A 19,584-nucleotide genomic window follows, 5' to 3' on the forward strand; every position below is an offset into this window, starting at 1 on the left:
AAAAAAAAACACCTGAGCGATATGCCAGCGGTAAAGGTGGGACAACATAGTAGTCCCACCCATACCACATATATGTATGTGTGCTCTTATAAATATAAATCAACGCTAGTCTACAAGAAAAAAAAAAAAAAATACCAATAGTTCAAGTGAGAACATCATCTCCCTTGATGTCTTTTTGGGCAAAGATTCTTCCCCTTTTGGGCAATTCTTTAGGCAAAATCAACATTATGCTTGAGAAAAGATTTATAAAGAAAGAAAGATTTTTTTTTTTTTTTCTCAATCCTCAATTTGATATAAGCAAAAAAATATGGTTCCATATGGTGTTTTATTATTTCTTCTTCATAATTTTATCATCTCCAATCATGTAGACTTGTTGTTGTGGCACATTTTAAGTTGTTATGTGAGTCAAACATTTATATATTAATCACTTGAAATGTGCCACATAAGAAACGCGATTGATTATGATAAATTTAGAATGAAGAATAACATTTCTCTTATTATATTGAATTATCAAAATTACATATTGTGCTTTTAAACTAAAAATACTATTGATGCATTTTTTTGTCAAGACTAGATGTTAATAGTAGGTCGAATGACCCACGATGGTGCTCAATGATGGTTATAGTGCTTGGAATGCTCATCCACAAGTTTTACAATAATAAAGTGTAGAAAATATAAAAAGAGAGAGAGGCGACAAGATTTACGTAGTTCAACTCTAAGGCCTACGTCCATGAGTCTTTTGGAGGCGAATTCCACCACATTGTGTGTTTGTACAAAATTACTACCACAGTTTGCCCTCAATTGTAGAGATGAGTACATAAATGAAGGAGAAGAGAGATTGAAGATGAAGTTGAGGTTATGCCCCCATCCAGAAGAAGTCTCTTTTGGTTGTGTCTTGGTCCTTTAATTTGATAACTTTTGTTCTATGTCATGTCTAGTATCAACCTTAAGCAATGTTTTAAATTCCGTTCTGATAATTATTATGATTTAAGCATTTGAATGAAATATTTTGATATTAGTGCGTTTTGGTATACTGTCTTGGAATTAGCTATATATATATATTTAAAGTGATAATTAATAAAATAAATACATGTGTATATATGTGTGTGTCTATATGGAAGACTTTAAAATTTATAAAATGAATATAAGTTGAAAACATTAAACAAAAATGGTAGAGATATTGATGTTAAAAGATAATTAAAAAAAAAATAAAAAACTTGAGTTGAGACATGCCAAAAAAAAAAAAACATAAATAAATAAAGTGTTGAGAAATTGTTAATAATAATCAGAGATAGAGAGAGAGAGAGAGGGGATATATTTAAAGATTCAAAGAAATTAAAATTATATAAATGTCTTTTAAATTTTAAAATTACATGAATGTCATCTAGATTTTAAATTTACAAAAATATCATCCAAATTTAAAAAAATTAAAAAATTACCATCAAAACAATCGAAAACGGAACATGGTCCGGAATGCAGATTTTGGCCGGAATAGGCTCGAACTGGCTGGGATTTTGAACGAAATGGAAAGAAGATGATTAATGTACAAGTACTACACCGGAACAAAAAAAATTCGACTGGAGTGGCATGGAATTTAAAAATATGGCCTTAACCATTTTCCTCCCCTTTCCGACATCTCTGCCAACTTTGTCCTTGCGTCGCATTACTTCTTCAAAAATCCCTTTATGACAAGCTTTTCTAGGAATGAAAATTCGTGTTTGTCGATCTATTTGTATCATATCAAATCATGAGTATTAGATTATATGAATATTAGAACTTGACCTATTTAATTAATGGATAAGACTATACAACTTGCTTAAACCGTTTATTAATTAACTTTTATTAGGTTAGCTGGATACTATTTATTTAATTCATTTCAATTTGTTTAATCCTTTTCATATAAATGGATTAAGTTGACTTGTTTTTTAACCTACTTAATATAATTTCATATATACTACAAGAATAACTATATAAATAATTTACAATTATAACCGAATATATAATAAAATATTTTATTATTAATAATATCCAAAGCAATAATATAGAAAAAAAAAACTAATATTTTTCATCAACTAAAATTAGATTTTAACAAAAAAGCTTAATAGTTTGAGATATAATATAGTCAAATACTATTAATATCACATATTCCCAACAACAAAAAAAGACATATAAAATAAACATTTATAAAATTTAAAAATAGAACTTATTTGTGTTATACAAGTTGATTGCGGGTTTCGCGGGTTAACCCACAATTGAACCATTTATTAATCGTGTATTATCAAGTTAATCCGTTTTGATTTAAACTCATTTATATCAAATCCAAACTTGCTTATTTCGTGTTGTGTTCGTGTCTGATTCACAGATCATGTCATATATTGCCACCCCTAGGCTTTTCTATCTCTTTGCCTCTTCTTGTTTTACTATTGGTCTTCTTGTTTTATTATTCAGCAGATTACATTCTAGAGAAATGATATTGCAGTCTTAGGATGTGAAAGTCTTGTGCACTCCGTTTGAAAAAAGTAGGTAGATTAATTGAGATTCAAATAAAAAAAATTATTTTTTAATGGTAGACTTAACTTTTATTTAAAGGAAGTACGCATGACTTACACACCCTAAAACTATATCTAATATTACTCTACATTTTTTACCCAACACGATTTGCCCATATTCAACCATCAAAAATTTTGTCAAGTTACTTTTTTGTTAATACTCTGTCATGCACAGAGGACAAGGAGGCAGCCAATTGGCAACGTGCGGCCAATCAAAAAGTAAGATGAACAACACGTTGTAGAGAGCCTGGCAGATACAGTACATCACAAGGTGACGAATGAAGGTTTACCTGACACCAGGCGAATAAAGGATGTGCTAACCATACAAAGGCGATCAAAGTGTGAGGATAAGCTCGATGTAGAGCTGGAAAGCTCTCTGAGATAACTCAAAGGTGCTTAGAGGGTAGCAGGTGTCGTACCTATGGTCGATGCTATCAGAGACATCATATCTGGAATATGCTTGGGGAAAAAGGAATACGGACTTGAAGGACATATCGTTTGGCCTCAGAGGTATAGATCAATGTCACATGGGAGACTTTCACTAAGGGAAGGACTACAAGATTGAATCCAATGCAAGCTACAGGGATGTGCACGCTTTGTCACATTAGTCACTTGGCCTCTACGATTCTTCAAGTCCAGAGGGCAAATGGACGACCAAGATTGAAGGTCTCTCATTCAAACAAGACAGAGGTAAGAAAAACTTCATGATTGTAATTGATAGTCCCGCCGTATAAAAAGCATTGGACAAGAGTCAATATTTCACTTTTGAGATCATAAAGTATTTATGTTTCTTTTATTCGAAGTCTTTAAGAAAGCAAGGAATTTAGGAGCTTCACAATTGAGGAATTGACACCAGCACATAGTATTAGAAATACTATTAGATATGCTCACTCTTACTACTATACTAGGAAAGTGAGGTAAATGTTTGTGAGAATGTTCAATATTTGCATTTGTCTCTCACATCTTTCTTACATGAAAGTGTATCCTTTCTCCATTATATTTATTGGTTATCTTTAAGTTGTGATTTTGAGACAATGTGATTTTAAGATGTGATGTGAGATGATGTGATTAAAAATGATGAGCTTCCAGGGCATTCAATAAATCATGGGATCGGGTTGAGGATTCCCCATACCATTCCAACCGCATGTTGCCACAAGTTTCATAAGGGTAGAGGGATTTCCCATGATGACTAGAATGGTACGTTTCCATATTGGCTGCATTTGATATCACGGGTAGAGAGAATTTCCGTGTCCTTTATTATGTGTTGGTGGAGGTGTTCCATGCATTGACCAGGTAGGGAGATTCTCTGTGTCGGATGGATGGAGTGATTCCCTATCAATTTTTGGTGAATGAGTTCACATCCTGGCCAGATAGAGAGATTCTCCGTTGGTATTATTATGATGAACTTATGCTTTGCTCAAAGGCTGATTCATTGCCATGCTTATGTATTCTTGTGATTTTCTCCGAGGGTGATTTTGAGTGAGTAGCATCCTGGGCATTGCGATCCATCGCGAAGGAACCATTGAGAGCTGAGGGTACGGTGTCACACTATGCAAGTCGAAGTTAGAGTTCAGATTCGAATTTTGACAAAGTAACAATCAATCGAGTTTTCTGCATACGAACTTCGATTCAGTCGCTACTCTGCACGCATACACGTGTATGGGACAATTTTGCTTAGCTAAGACACACCGAGTTATAATTTGTATTCAGTGGCGGCTTGTCTTGTTAGTGTCAAAATATCTTCTGTAGTTCACCTCGTTAGTTCTTGGGCGTGCATTTTAGCGAGTCCTAAGGCATGTTGCTGAGAAAATAAAATAAATGTACCAATCCTTGAGGCAAAGTGTCAGTCTGGAGGCATGTATACCGTATTCCACGTCCTTTCAAACTTTTCAAGGTCTCTCTAAGCGTATCAACTTATTCGTCTGTTTATATACAGTTCGGAAAACAAAAAAACTATATACAGTCGCTTGTTATAAGCGCCATGCAAATGGCGACTGATGTGGCAAAAATCCAAAACGCACCGTTTAATTTGACTTCGTAAATTTCAGTACCCTGTTTTTGTTAGAATCATCTCTTTTGTATTTGAACAAATATTCCGAGAGTTGGAAATGCAGTCAGGGATGACGACCGCATTGGAGACATTTTTGCCACTCCAATTCTGAAACCCTTAGGACAGTCCAACGAAGTTGCAAAGTTGTCGGAGTTGGTGGCTCTCTGGCTCGTTGCTTTTCGGCTTTGGGTTTCTATTCCCAGTGCAACGGTTCTTGCAGTCCCAGCTCAAGACCTTTGTAATTGCTTAGGCGTCTTTGGCAGCTTTAATAGTTAATCTATCGAGTACATGGCTCATCGTTTATGTGTGGGATTTTGGGCTTGTTGGTATTATTGTTGCTTTGGACATCTCTTGGTGGGTTTCTCCTCGCATTGTATGGATACTCCATGTTTGGTGGATGTCCTCAAACTTTGACTGGATTCTCTTTTCAAGATTGATTTCTAATTTTTCTGGTAATATTATTGAATTACTTTCATGGTGTGCTTTGTTCTTATTTTCTCCCTTATTTCACACCGATTTGCAAAATTTGGAAGCTGTTTCGGTTAATCCTTAATCTGTTTTATAGTTGTTTCTTCTTGTATTTTCTGGATATGCTTCTTGAGATAACGTGAGATTTATTAAGGAAAAAAAAAAGGTTTTGAGTAATTTGGGTTTTTCTTAGATCTCCACTACTAGAGGCTAGTCCTTTCTTTTAAAAAATATTCTTTTCTCTTGTTGGTTTGATTCATTTCTCTCTAGAAAATTTAAACTTTTTTCACCAATTGCTTGAAAGGTTGCTGGGATTCTTTTTCTCGGTAACCCAGTTTGTCTGGGTAGCACTTTACTACAGCCATATGTTGAACCTGAAAGCTCTGTTTCTTGTTTCGCGCATTTTATCTTTTTTTTTTTTTTTTTCCCGCTGACGTGGTGTCAGCGACTTCCCACCGCTTGCAACAAGCGACTGTACGTAGAAGAATTGTTCTGAAAACGAGTCCAAACTTTGTAGCAAATGGGAGGGAGGGCCTGCTCACATATGAATTGGGCTTAAATTCTCCGCTTTTAACTCATATCCACGTGTCAACACCTATAGAATGGCAACGCGTCCTTGGTTTAGTTGTCAACTCTCACGTCCACGCGATATTTTTTAAAAAAAAGCTTAATCATAAAAATAACAGTTGTAAGTGTTAGGTAACTTCATTTAAAAAGGTATGAGATTTATTATTAAAAAAATAAATTTTTTTATATAAATTTTATATTTATCTTTTTTTTTTTTTTTTAAACGAGAATGATTTCGCTCCATCACGCAGCGGAGGGGGCCATGGCTAAGAGGTCACCTTTGTTCCCTTTTTTTGAGATTTTTTCTCCCTTTTTATTTTTATTTCAATATTGTTTTATTTTTAAATTTTTAGCAGCTGGTCACCCCTAAATGTATGGCTTAAAAGCGTTAAAAGTTCTTACGCTACCTGTTTAGTGAGCATATGTATAGCTTGAAAGTTGTTCACCAATACTAATCAGCCTACTATATGAAGAAGGACATGCAACATGCAGTTCAGAACGTACATTTCTAAAGTCAATGGTAGCAAATATATATCTTGGCTGAAAATTTAAAAGGGATGGATGGGTGTTTATGCTTAATTACTTTGAGTGCACATAGGAAACACCATGTAAAAAATCACTTTACTTTTAAAGTGGATGTCTCGAAAATAAAAAAATTGGTACCAACTCAAATAGAGATCACAGTTTTACATCCGTGTAAAGATTAGAATGGAACATAAATAGAATGTCTTGCTAAAGGTTTTCAAAGGTCACATCATATCATATCAGAGTATATAAAATATTCAGAACACAACAGAATCAGATCATAGTCATATAATTATGTACAAAATTTCATATTCGCTCATTGTTGCACAATTCAAAACCAAAATGTCAAAAATAGTTCATGTCTACACCAGTCATGATAGAAAATATTTTTCGCTTTTATACACAGATAAAATGACCAAGCTTGTTTTCAAGCTTTTCTTTTTATAACAAAATATGCATATTTCTTTTTTATAAAATCAACTTCAGTCCAATCGTTTTATGCAAAGTTTAGCATATGAACCCCGCTTACTTGAACATTCTATCTTCTCTGAATTTTGCCACAATAGTACTGAATGACTATTAATCGTCACCTATAAAATAGACACGTAACTTCCTTAATCCATAACTAGACACGTATTTTGATATTAACGCCTAAAATACTAGTGTAACTTATTTTTTTTTCCTAAAAATGTAAGATTCTCATATCTTTAATAATCACTTTCCAAATTAATCAATATTCACTTAATATAAGTATTAGCAAAGATTTTGTTTAATAGACTTATAAAGTGTTCAAAATAAAACTACACACTTACTATTTGCTTCTAAAATTCAATTTCTTAAATAAAATTTAATACCAAATAATAAAATTTAAATCCATATTTATTTTTTTTATAAATTCTTGTATTTAAAACAAAGTCCACACAAAATGAGTTTAATATATAAAGAACAATCATGGTCAACGTAGAACCAGCCTAATGACAAGGGTATTCTAGGAATTTATCAAAACATGTATGGGCTCTTTGGAAGGGGCTGCAATTTAAAAATAAAACTTTTGAAACTACAAACTCTCTTGACCAACCCGTGTCATAGAGAGGAGAGTTCCATACCGAGAGAGAAGAAGGTGTGCAATAGAGCAAGGTCTGGGTGGCGGTTGAAGGTGGTTAGCGTAGCGGTGTCATGTGACCTAGAGAAGAAGAGACGTGCATAGCATGGATGGCGTGAGGTCTGAAATGGGTTGGACTAGTATTTAGGTCCACAACTTGGATAGTGTATGAAATTAATAAATGGGTTGGACTAGTTAGCGTAGTCCTAATGGGCCTCGACTCAAATTCTATAATAATCCAACTTGTCTCACAAATTTCTCGGCCCATAAAAGGATTCCATCTAATCCAAAAATATTTAATGAGTTTAACTTAATTAGCAAGCCCAATAAAAATTCGATATATGCTAAAATAAATTTGGGCCCGTAGGTCATTCCAAAATTACTCATTAATCTCAAGTGGACTTCTCATATGTATAAATCAAAAAATTTGTAGAATGCAGGCTTGGTACTGGACGCGAGTGTTACAAAAGCCAAATGGCGATAGACAATTTGATTTGAAGCACATGATGCCAATTATCGCCAATGGAATTCAACTGACCGTGTTAAAAAACCCCGGCCTTATGGAATTAAGGAAGAACATGATCCAAAAGAAGATGTGTAGAAACATGTATCACCAGAACAAACCTGCAGCTTTATGCGAACTTCACATAAATACCTCAAAAAATGCCAACAGCAATTGATGCAATGGAGCAAAATTGAAGACTTGCAACTCAAAGAAAGAGATTAATTCAAAGCTGACTCAGATATCAAACTTACAGAAACTGAACAACGGGCATTGCATACATTAAACTACCAATTGCACTAGCATATTCTAACTGAGCAACTGCTCTACCAGCATTCTCAGTTAATTTAAATGAAGAGTCATATGGGGTATTTGCTTCTTTAATTCTTAAGTGTTGAAATTTAAGAATCATTTTCTTAACATAATGAGATTGACATAAAACATAACCCCCACTATGTTTCTTTACTTTGACACCCAAAATAGTGTCAACTTCATTAAGATCCTTCATTTTGAACTTTGAAGATAAATACTTCTTAGTTTCAGATATTCCTTCCATATTTGTTCCAAATATAAGTAAGTCATCCACATAAAGACATATTATAACATCATAACAATCCGTGAATTTAGAATAAATACACTTATCAGCATTATTATGTCTAAATCCATGAGATAAAATTACCGAATCAAATTTCTCATGCCATTGTTTTGGTGCTTGCTTTAATCCATATAATGACTTAATTAATTTGCAAACTTTCTTTTCTTGCCCATGCATAACAAATCCTTCTGGTTGTTCCATGTACACCTCTTCATCCAATTCACCATTTAGGAAAGCAGTTTTAACATCCATTTGGTGTACATATAAGTTATATATTGAAGCCAGTGCCATAAGCACTCTAATGGATATAAATCTAGCCACTGGGGCATACGTATCAAAATAGTCTATGCCCTCTTTTTGTTTAAAACCTTTGGCTACTAATCTGGCTTTAAAAGTTTGAAGAGACCCATCTGTATTGTATTTTCTCATAAATACTCATTTACAACCAATAGGTTTTGATCCAGGAGGCAAGTCTACTAAAACCCAAGTATTGTTTGACAATATTGAGTTCATTTCATCATTTATTGCCTCTTTCCAAAATGAAACATCTCTAGAAGTCATAGCTTCTTTAAATGTTTTTGGATCTTCTTCTATATTTAATAGAATGAGTATCTTATTTAAAACATCATCTCTATTTCCTTTCAAAAGGAAAACAATAGCCTGAGATGACACAAAATCTGGATCCAAGTTTTTCTCTTTTCAACTCTTTGACTTCTCCTTGGTTCAGTCAATGTGTCAGGAATTATACAATTCCTTTTCCGACTCAAGTTAGATTCTAGTGTTTGAGTAGGATCTGATACTGTTTTAGAATCATTATAGAATTTATCTTCAATAAATTTCACATCCTTTGATTCTACTATAACGTTAGAATCCAAATCTAAAAGTCTATATGCTTTTGAATTCTCAGCATGTCCTACAAAAACACTATTGATTGCCCTTGGACCTAATTTTGTTCTTTTTGGGTTTGGAACTCTATAAAAGGCTAAACAGCCTCATACCCTTAGGTATTCCAGATTTGGTTTCCTACCTTTCCACAATTCATATGGTGAAATTTTGAATTTCATAGAAGGTATTCTATTATGCAAATAACATGCCGTGAGCAATGCTTCTCCCCATAAATTAAAAGACAATTTTGCATTCAAAATCATAGCATTTACCATATCAACTAGTGTTCTATTTTTTCTTTCCGCTAAACCATTTTGTTGTGGTGTATAGGGTGCACTAGTTTGATGTATTATGCCATTCTCCTCCCAGTACAAAGAAAATTCAGTAGGAAAATATTCACCGCCTCTATCACTGCGAAGAATCTTAATTTTCTTTTCCTTTTGATTTTCAACAACAGACTTATAAGATTTAAACATATTGAAGGCTTTATCCTTACTTTTCATTAGATATACATATGTATATCTTGAGAAATCATCAATAAAAGTAATAAAATATCTATTGCCTCCTCTAGTTAAAATACCATTTAATTCACAAATATCAGAATGCACAAGTTCTAATAATTGTGTATTTCTGTCTGTTTTAGGAAAATGTTTCTTTGTCATTTTTGCTTGAATGCAAATTTCACATTTAGCACCATGTCCATGATTATATGGAATTAAACTATGTTTAGACATAAACTTTAAAGATTTAAAATTCAAATGTGCTAAAAGATTATGCCACAAAGTAAAAGACTCAACAATATAAGCAGAATTAGAACTTATTTTATTAATACTTAGTTTATACATTCCATCACAAGAGTACCATTTTCCAACAAACACTCCCCCTTTGGAAATAATTACATTATCAGACTCGATTACGGTCTTGACACCCTTCTTACAAAGTAAATTTGCCGATACAAGATTTTTCTTTATTTCTGGGACATGAAGAACATTAACAAGAATAAGTTTCTTCCCAGAAGTGAACTGAATTTCCACAGTTCCTTTTCCCACAACTTTTGCAGAGTTGTGATTTCCCATTAATACTACATGTCCATCTGCTGCATCTTCATAATTTTTGAATTGAGATCTCTAATTGCAAACATGAACGGTAGCGCCTGAATCATATCACCAATCAGAAGACTAGGTTGTTGTAGTCATATTTAACTCTGTAATCATACTAATGTGCATTTCAGAGACCATGGCCACAATTTCCGAAGACTCATTTTCGATCAGATTTGCACTATTGGGATTGCCATTTTCTTTCTTGTATTTTTCTTGTACCTGCATTCACGCTTAAAGTGCCCATTCTTTCCGCAATTGTAACAAGTTTTTATTTTCTTGGACTTGTCACCATTGTTGGAAAAGTCATTAAATTTTCTCTTGTTTCCTCCAAAATTACTTTTGAAACTTATTTTTTTCATCAACAAAGTTCACTTTAGAGCCATTTTGAGAAAATAATTTCTTATCACGAATTCGAGTTTCCTCTTCAATTCATAAATGTTTTTGAATTTGCTCTATAATGAAATCGTCTGTTGTGTGCATAAGTTTCTTTCTATAATTATTCCAACTTGGAGGAAGTTTGGCAATAATAGCCCCAACTTGCAAAGGTTTAGAAACTTCAACATTAAGATCTTGAAGTTTATTCACTAAAACTTGCAATTCATGGACTTGATCCATCAAAGAAGTATTATCATTCATTATAAATTCAAAATATTTCATAATAAAGAATTTATCTGTACCTTGCTTTTCGGTTCTATATTTTAATTCCAATGCATCCCAAATCTCTTTTGGTGACTTGATTGATGTACATAAGTCATAGAGACGATCAGAAAGTGTATTTAGAATGTGTCATCTACATACCACTTCATCTTCTTTGCGCTTCTTGCGTTCCGCCTTGATTTGATCATTATCGTCAGGTTTGAGTTTTGGAAGTACTGGCAAGTTTGAATTCAAAATATGCGCAATCTTCAATGTGGTAAGAATGAACATCAACTTGTCTTTCTAGTGATTAAAATTCGTTCTATCAAACCTATCTAGTTTGACAAAGTCTTGATTCATCATCTTGAAAGTCGTCATATCAGATTCTGATCCCATTGCTATTATCACCTTAAAACTGCTGAAGAAAAATTATGCGGATACAGTAATCTGAAAAATAAATGCGACTTTGAGGCGTGTTGATCACTATCTTTAAGGTGATAATTGCCCCCACTCAAAAGAGTTTGCTACTGGGTAACAAGCAATTCACCTCCAGGATACAACAAAGTCACCAACTGCAGATAGCAATTATGAAGTTTTTCCTTCAGAGTTTCTTTACAAAATTTTGCAAGTGACTGAGAAAATGAGAGAATGAAATGAATGAAATTCGTGGGTCTCATCCACTATTTATAGAGAATGAAGTGACACCATGTGAAAGATCACAACTCTTAACTTGTGACTTTTCTACTGGCAGTTATGGGTTTAAATATTATGATGTTTCACTTAAAGACCAAAGGGTATGGCTTAGCCTAGTGGTCAATAGGCACCTCACTTGGGAAAGGGAGGGCATTTGTTTGAGTCTCCAGAAGTGCCTTTTCAATTAAATTGATTTTTTAAACATTGCACCCTATCAAAGTGCCTATTCGGCCCATGTGCAAACACCCAAGTGTTATGACTCTTTGACCCACGTGCAAGGCTTGGTTGGCCCAAGTATTGTGTCTGTCCAAGTCCAACACTTCACAAAATTACAAATCAAATTTCAAGTTTTGAACTTCTACCCTTTCATTTGAAACAACACATCATTACCATTAAACCAATGCATCTCTTGAAGATAATGGTTCACTAAAATAAATAATAATCCATATTCAATAAATTCACATATTTAATATCACAATCTATGATAAATATAACACCAAGGATCCGAAACAAGCACAAAGAGAAAAAGTGTGCTTAGTGATAAAAGTTGTAAGAAAACTACAAATTTTAGTCATCATAGATGCAAAAGACGTCTTGGTGAATGGGCATTCATGATATAATTTCAAAAGAAAACTGACAAAATGACACCAATTAGGGTAATGAAAGAAGAACCATCGAGAACTTGCCAACATTGTCTAATCAATATATAGATAATGTCCTCCATCAAAAATCAATTTCAGTCTCTCATCTAAAAATTCTAATGGCTGATGCCAAGGTCCATTGGATCAGCCTAGACAGCGCAAAGTACACCCTTTCAAACAACTTCAAACTTCCATGACCCAAGTACACCATTCCATCATCAACACACTAATTTGTGTTAGACCGAGCCATTAACACGAAACCAAAAAGAAAATTAATGATCAGATAATTTTATAAAGTACCTGAGATGAATTAGCAACTGATGCCAGTGTAGTCAAGGCACCCTCTTACACCTTTTGTTTCCCATTCTGTAAAGATACATATACGACAAGAATTGAAAAGTTTTTTTTTTTTTAAATTAACGATCCCAGTGTTTGCATTCTAAATTTTTCATTTTTTCTGCTGAGATACCAGCGAAAGTACGAGCAATTTGCTCACTATTCCATCTATGTAAGGTGTTAAGATATCTGGAGTGCAGTTCTCACTAAAGTTGAGCACTGCTGAAGCAGCATGTGCCTGTAGATACAATAATCTGGAGAAAAATAATGAATATACTACAAAAATAAAATTGATGCATTTTTTTTTCTAAGCAAAAAAATTGATGCATTTAATAACACTACCACAAGAAAACAAAAAATACGACTTTAATAACACACCACCATGCAAGGTGATATGGTCATAGACATTTTTCAGACTTGATTGGTTGAGCTCGACGCTTTTATAAAGCAAAGAACTTTCAATACTTACAGAAAGGTGTTACAAGGACAACTACATCATTAAAAAGGCACTCATGTGAAAGCATAACGGCATGGACACATGATAGAAGCATTAAATCTAACGAAAATTTACTATACGTATTGTTCATGTGCATAACATTCATTGTAAAGATAAAATTTTCATTTACTTTATTATCAATAACCATATAAAATATAAAATAATATATGCTATCAATTAATAATAAATTATAAATCATTAACTAATTTTTTTTTATTAATTTATATAATATGATTAATGATTATCAATTTATTTCATTGTGTGCATAGATTATCCATACTTGCTTGCAACTTAGGTATAAAATAATTTTATATATGGTTAATGATTAATGATTTATTATTAATTGATAGCATATATTATTTTATATTTTATATGGTCAATGATAATAAATTAGATGAAAATTATATCTTTACAGTGAATTTCTGTTAGATTTAACGCTGCTGGTAGACGGAATGGGGGGATTGAGAAGTTTTGAAAGTTTGAAAATCTACTTTGATGCAATTAGTAGTTTTGAAGGCACATTATGAATTGAGTGAAAGTTCGATGGGACAAATTGTAATTAACCAAGATTTTTTTTAGAGAAAATATACTTACAACCGTGAATTGCGTAACCGCCGCGTAATCGTTTTGAAAAAAAAATGAATAAAACATGGGACCCATATGAAAAAAATTAATTTTTTAATAGTGGATCCCACTCTTTTTCAAAGCGATTACGCGGCAGTTATGCAATTCACGGTTGTATGTAGAATTACTCTTTGTTTTATAAGTTGATATCAATATAAATTAAAACTAAAAAAATGGTGTTTTCTTTCTCTTACTTGACCAATCTGCATGTCGTTTTGCACCTTTGAACAAACTAAAAAGCCAACCTAAATCCAATCGAAAAGGAATTATTGAGAAAAAAATAATATGTACAAATCCTAAAACAAAAAATAAAAATGAACTATTGAGGTAAAAGTAAATATTAGAAGGGACATTAGAAAAAAGCCATCATGCAATACTACAACTATCAAATACATATACAAAGTCTAAAATTACTTGCTATAAAGTACTACTCGTGAAATTTAAAGCACACCTGAATTTTTTCAGCACTGCATATGGAAAGCAAAGTGTATGCGAGTTATAACCTTGTCTCTACAAGCACAACATAACAGAATTCGAAAACAAAGTCTACTAGTGTTGTAGTGAGCTTTTACAATCCAAATTTAGAGAAATATGTTGTGAAAAACACACAGCAATGATGACAAACAAATAAAAGAAGCAACGATCAAGCAATCACATGACACACAATTTATATGGTTCTGCAACGTGCCTACGTTCACAGAGCTACATAAATTTTATTAATTTATAGGAGATTACAAATCTCACCCAAGAACACGGAGAGCAATTCCTAGTAGTCAAAATTCTCAACGAGCAAATCTCAGAACGAGATTTGCCAAGCTATTTATAGAAATTCCTCCAATTGGATGGCTAAAGAAAGAAGAAGGTAGCTTAAGACCGGGTTGAGGTGACAAAACTGGGTTAGAGAGATCGGGACGACATGAGAGTTAGAGAGAGAGAGAGAGTGTAACACCCTGTATTTTTTTTTATTTAGTGTATTTTTTTTAATTGAAGGATTATTTGTTATTAATTTAAAATTTGATTATCTTGTTTTAAATTTTCAGATTTTATTGGGTTTATTTTTTTTTTATGATTTTTAATTTGTGAAAATTAAATTTGACATGTTTCCTTAATATTAATAATTGTTATGCATTTAAATTTCTCTTAATTTAAATTAGTTTGTGGGTTTCAAAATTATTGTATTTTTGGATTTAATTATTTTATTTTACTTAGTTACTATGTTTAAATTTATTTTATTTAAAACTGTTGTGTTGAAATAATTTTCGTTGGAATTTTATGACCCAAGTTGTGAGTTTAAGACCTCATTTATTTTCCCTTCATTTTTCTTTATCCACTTTCTTTTTCTCTTTTCTTTTTTTTTTTTCTCCTTTCTTTTTTTTTTTCTCTTCTTTTTCCTTTTTCCGGAACCGCTCCTCCCGCGCGACCCAGCCCCCCTCCCTCTCCCGTGCGTCTTTTTCGTCCGCCCAGCCCACCACCACCGCGCCGCCGTGCCCGACACTGCCCAGTCCATTGCCTCCCCCACCGGCCGGCGACACCACCCCACCAATCTCAGCCTCTAACTCGCCGCCAATAGCCCCCACGCACCATACCAAGCCGCGGCGTTCTCTTCACTCCAGCGCCGCCGTCGCGCCACCATCGGCCACCATCTCTTCACCACTTCATCATTGACTTCCTAGCAACCTAATGCACCCATCCTTGGCTCCAATCTGTCACCGGTGAAGCCCATCTATCTCCATCTCCGATTTGTGCTTTTTGGCCTTCAACCGCCGCCCACGCCGCCACCCACGGCCAACCACCACCATCACTAGCTTCACCGACATCCCTAGGTCCTACCCTATTAATCTCGGGTCTTCGTTTACAACCGTTCAAAAGTGGGTTTCTGAGACCCACGGCCACAGTGCATTTCGCACTGTTTTGTTGCTACGTTGCCGCTTCCAGCACCTCCGTGATCTTTCAAAAATTATATTATAGCATTGTAAGTATTTTTTCCAAAAAAATTTTGAGATTTAAATATATTTCTGTGCTAATTCATATTTACTGTGAATTTGTTAGTTGTGCCGGACTGAATCCGAGGAGGAAGGGGGTCGGTTGGATTTGATGGAGTTGTTTGTGTGAGATTGGTTAATGCTATGAAATTTATTGGCTGTTGCAGATTTAAATATTGGTGTTTTGAGTTTGACATTGGTCATGGTGGATATTGGTGATTTTTTTAGGAAGTGGTGATATACTTTGGGATTATGAGAATTTTAAGTTTTGAGAAATTAAGATAGATTATTTTAGAAGTTTAGGCTTAAATATGGAAATCCGTGATTGGTTGAAAACTTACGGAAATTGTGTGATTATTTTTTTATAGGTGACGATTTATATTCGACTCGACATTTTTTGAAGAAATTTCTGAAAAGCTAAGTTGCCCAGGTAAGCGGGGTTCATATACTGGTTTTGCATAAAAGAAATGAAATGAGGTTGACTTTGAAAATCTTCATGTTTATCTTTGAAAAGAAATCTAAAAACGACCTCAGATGTTTGTTCTGCATATGCATAAATTCTATAAGAGAAAATATTTTTCTGTCATGACTGGTGTAGACATGAGCTAGTTTTGTGCACTTTATTTCTGAACTATGTAAAAGAGCGAATAAGAAATTCTAAAAGTTTTGTTATGAACAAATGAGAATATTTTGTTTATATTTATCTCGAACATATGAAATGATCTGAAGCTTTCAGTGTTTTGTTTAGACATGATGTATCATCTGAAAATCTTGGCATGAAGTTCTGATTCTGTATATGTTTGTAACCGGATTTTCGATGAAATCCGTTCCGTTTCTGTTAAGGCCCAGCCACGGATATAATGGTGGTTTATAACCCTACCACGGGGGTGAAACATGGAAAATGGCCCAGCCACGGGTATAATGGTGATTTATAACCCTACCACGGGGGTTAAACATGGTATCGTTCCGATGTGATATTAAACGATGATAAGATTATAATGTTTCAGTTTAGAAATGCTAACGGATTCTCTTTTTAGAATAAGTATATTTTTCTGAAAATTTCGCTCTAATGTTTTTGTACAAGTTTTGTTTTTACATTCTGAAAGTAAATATTTTGTTCGGCTTATCAAATGTTATAAATGCTCATGTTTACATGCTTGTATATGCTCTCTGCTTACTGAGTTGTTGATAACTCCACCCCCTTATCTCCACAATATTTTTCAGATATTATGATGGTTCAGGTGAGGATCAAGATTATGAGGCATTGGGTGAGATGTTTTAGGTGTGGTGGTTCAAGCATAGGAAGTTTTTTATGAGTATTGTCGATTTTATTAAGAAGTTTTATTGTGTTATAATGACTTTGTATTTTAGAAAATTGGTTATATTGAGGAAATTAGATTTAATCGAATTTTCTATATGATATTGAGAATTTGGAGTATTTTTTTATATTGTTGAAATGTGAGTTTAAGTGTTAGGAAGTAACTCTCCGAACCGTGTGGGATTGGGGCGTTACAGAGAGAGCCAAAAAATGAGTAAGAAAGGGATGGAGGAGAGAGAAACTCACACGCTGGCGAGGTGGCGATGGCGTGGCAGCAAGCAGACATCGTGACGAGGGGCAGTGGAAAACTCACAGAGAAGAGGGAGGCAGACTATCGGGGTCGGTGAGAAAAAGAAAAGGGAAAAAGGGTTTATGTTTTAAATTTTGACTTTTTGTAGCGGTTTAATTTGCCACAAATAATTCAATAAGACGAATCATATTTAGTGAAAACTAATATCATCATAAAAGATTAATAAAACGTCATAATTGCTTTTTTTTGTTCAAAATATTTGCGGCAACATGATTTCTATGCAAAAAATAGAGTTTAGTGTAGACTTCTTCGCTGGAAATGAAACAACGCCAATGAACAAAATTAACTTTTTGCATCCAATATTACAGGCATTGCAAAACAATTGACCCGAAAATTCATGTTTGTTGTAGTGATAAAGAGTTCTTTATTTATTGGTGGTAGCAAATGGAATTTGTATAAATCAATACTTCTAGTGGATTGAGTCTTTTGATTGGCTAAAGAGGGGTGATTTTACCTTTGAAGAGTTTTTTAAAGAGTTTTCACTTCATCACCAAAGCTTTGTACTGCTCTGATTATTTTTGTTGTTTTGTGGCTGCATTATTTTTCATTTGGATTTTGCTTCCACATATTTGCGATATTATCACCTACTCCCTTCTACATGTTATTTTTGAAATGCAATGTAGTTTTCTACCATTGATTCAAGTGAACCATGTTTCCTAATGATGTAAATCTTTGTGGCATGCTACACAAGAGGATAGATTGTTATAAAATTCACAAACAAAGGAGTTAATAGTGTGATCACCATTTTTCTTCTTATAGTGATCAATCTTTATATGTTTCGATAAGAAAGAAAATGACTTTTCTATTTTTCAAGGTCCCAAGAAACACATAAGATCTCTTGACACTATAACACAATTTGTCTTTGGTGATAGAGGAAACCGTCACTAAAAATTGTCAAAACGTCACTAAAGATATTTGGTGACGGTTTGAAACCATCACCACGTCACCTAATGTGCATCACAGAAAATAATTGGTGACGGTTTACTGTTGAACCGTCACTAAAAATATTTTTAGTGACAGTTGGAGGTGTTCCGTTTGGTTAAATGTTAGAACGTTCCCTTTTTTTGTGATGGTTGAGAACCGTCACAGAATGTAACGTTTGAATATCCAATTGAACGTTCGAACAACAACCCGACAGATTGGCGTTCGAACGAGATAAGTTGACGTTCGTTGATTATAGTTCAAACGTATCATATTTACGTTCGAACGTTTATGCATCCAAATGTAAATTATAATAAACGTTCGAATATCTGTTCGAACGTTAACGGACCAATATTCAAACGTTACGGGTTTAGCGTTCGGACATTATTTCGAATGTAAACGAAGGAGTGTTCGAACGCAAGTGGTACGTTCGGAGGTTTGTTTGAACGTTAATATTTTAATCGTTCGAACGTTTTGTTCGTTTGAGGGTCAGTACGTTCGAATGTTACTATACAATTTTATGTATTCATGTTCGAACGTTGGCTCGAATGGGAACAAATGTTCGAACTTTTTTACTTTACATTCGAACGTATAGATCAGAAATACTAATTTCATAAAATTTAAAAGCCAATTATATCATATTACATAACATCAATTAACAAATAACAATGTCTTATAAAATTTTAAAATTAGATATGAAAACTAGCGACCACTACTGATAACATTTATTTCTTCTTTTTTCCTCACCCATCAGGTTTCTGTTGCTACGACATAATACGCTCCATTTGCACCATCATCTCTCCGTTGCACTTACTCTTGTACTTCACTGCGTATTCTTTCCTCTAGGTCTCTTTGTTGGTCCTGCAAACACATCTTTAAATGAGACTGTCGTTCTAAGAGAGACTCTAACTCTTGCTGTCTCGACCTCATTTACTCATTCTCACGCCGTGTAGCTTCTAAATCTTTAGTAAGATTATTAATTTGTGAAGTCGATGAGGTTGAGGAGGATGAACATCTATGCTTGATAGATCGTCCCAAACCTCTTGCCATACTAGACTGCGGCCCAAGTACTTGCGTGAATATGTCTACGTCACTAGGAGAGGATTCCCTAGAAGCCGACTGCATCTCTATAATTTTTTCCTGCAATTTAAAAGGTAATGATCGTTAATATGTAACATATTAAAAGAAATAGAAATACAAAAAATTATTCACATGCTACATAATTTATTTAACAAAATTAACATTGCTTACATAATTATCTACAGTAGGATCCATCCACTTACT

This window comes from Juglans regia, chromosome 14 (genome assembly GCF_001411555.2).
Source record: "Juglans regia cultivar Chandler chromosome 14, Walnut 2.0, whole genome shotgun sequence".
Classification (NCBI taxonomy): Eukaryota; Viridiplantae; Streptophyta; class Magnoliopsida; order Fagales; family Juglandaceae; genus Juglans; species Juglans regia.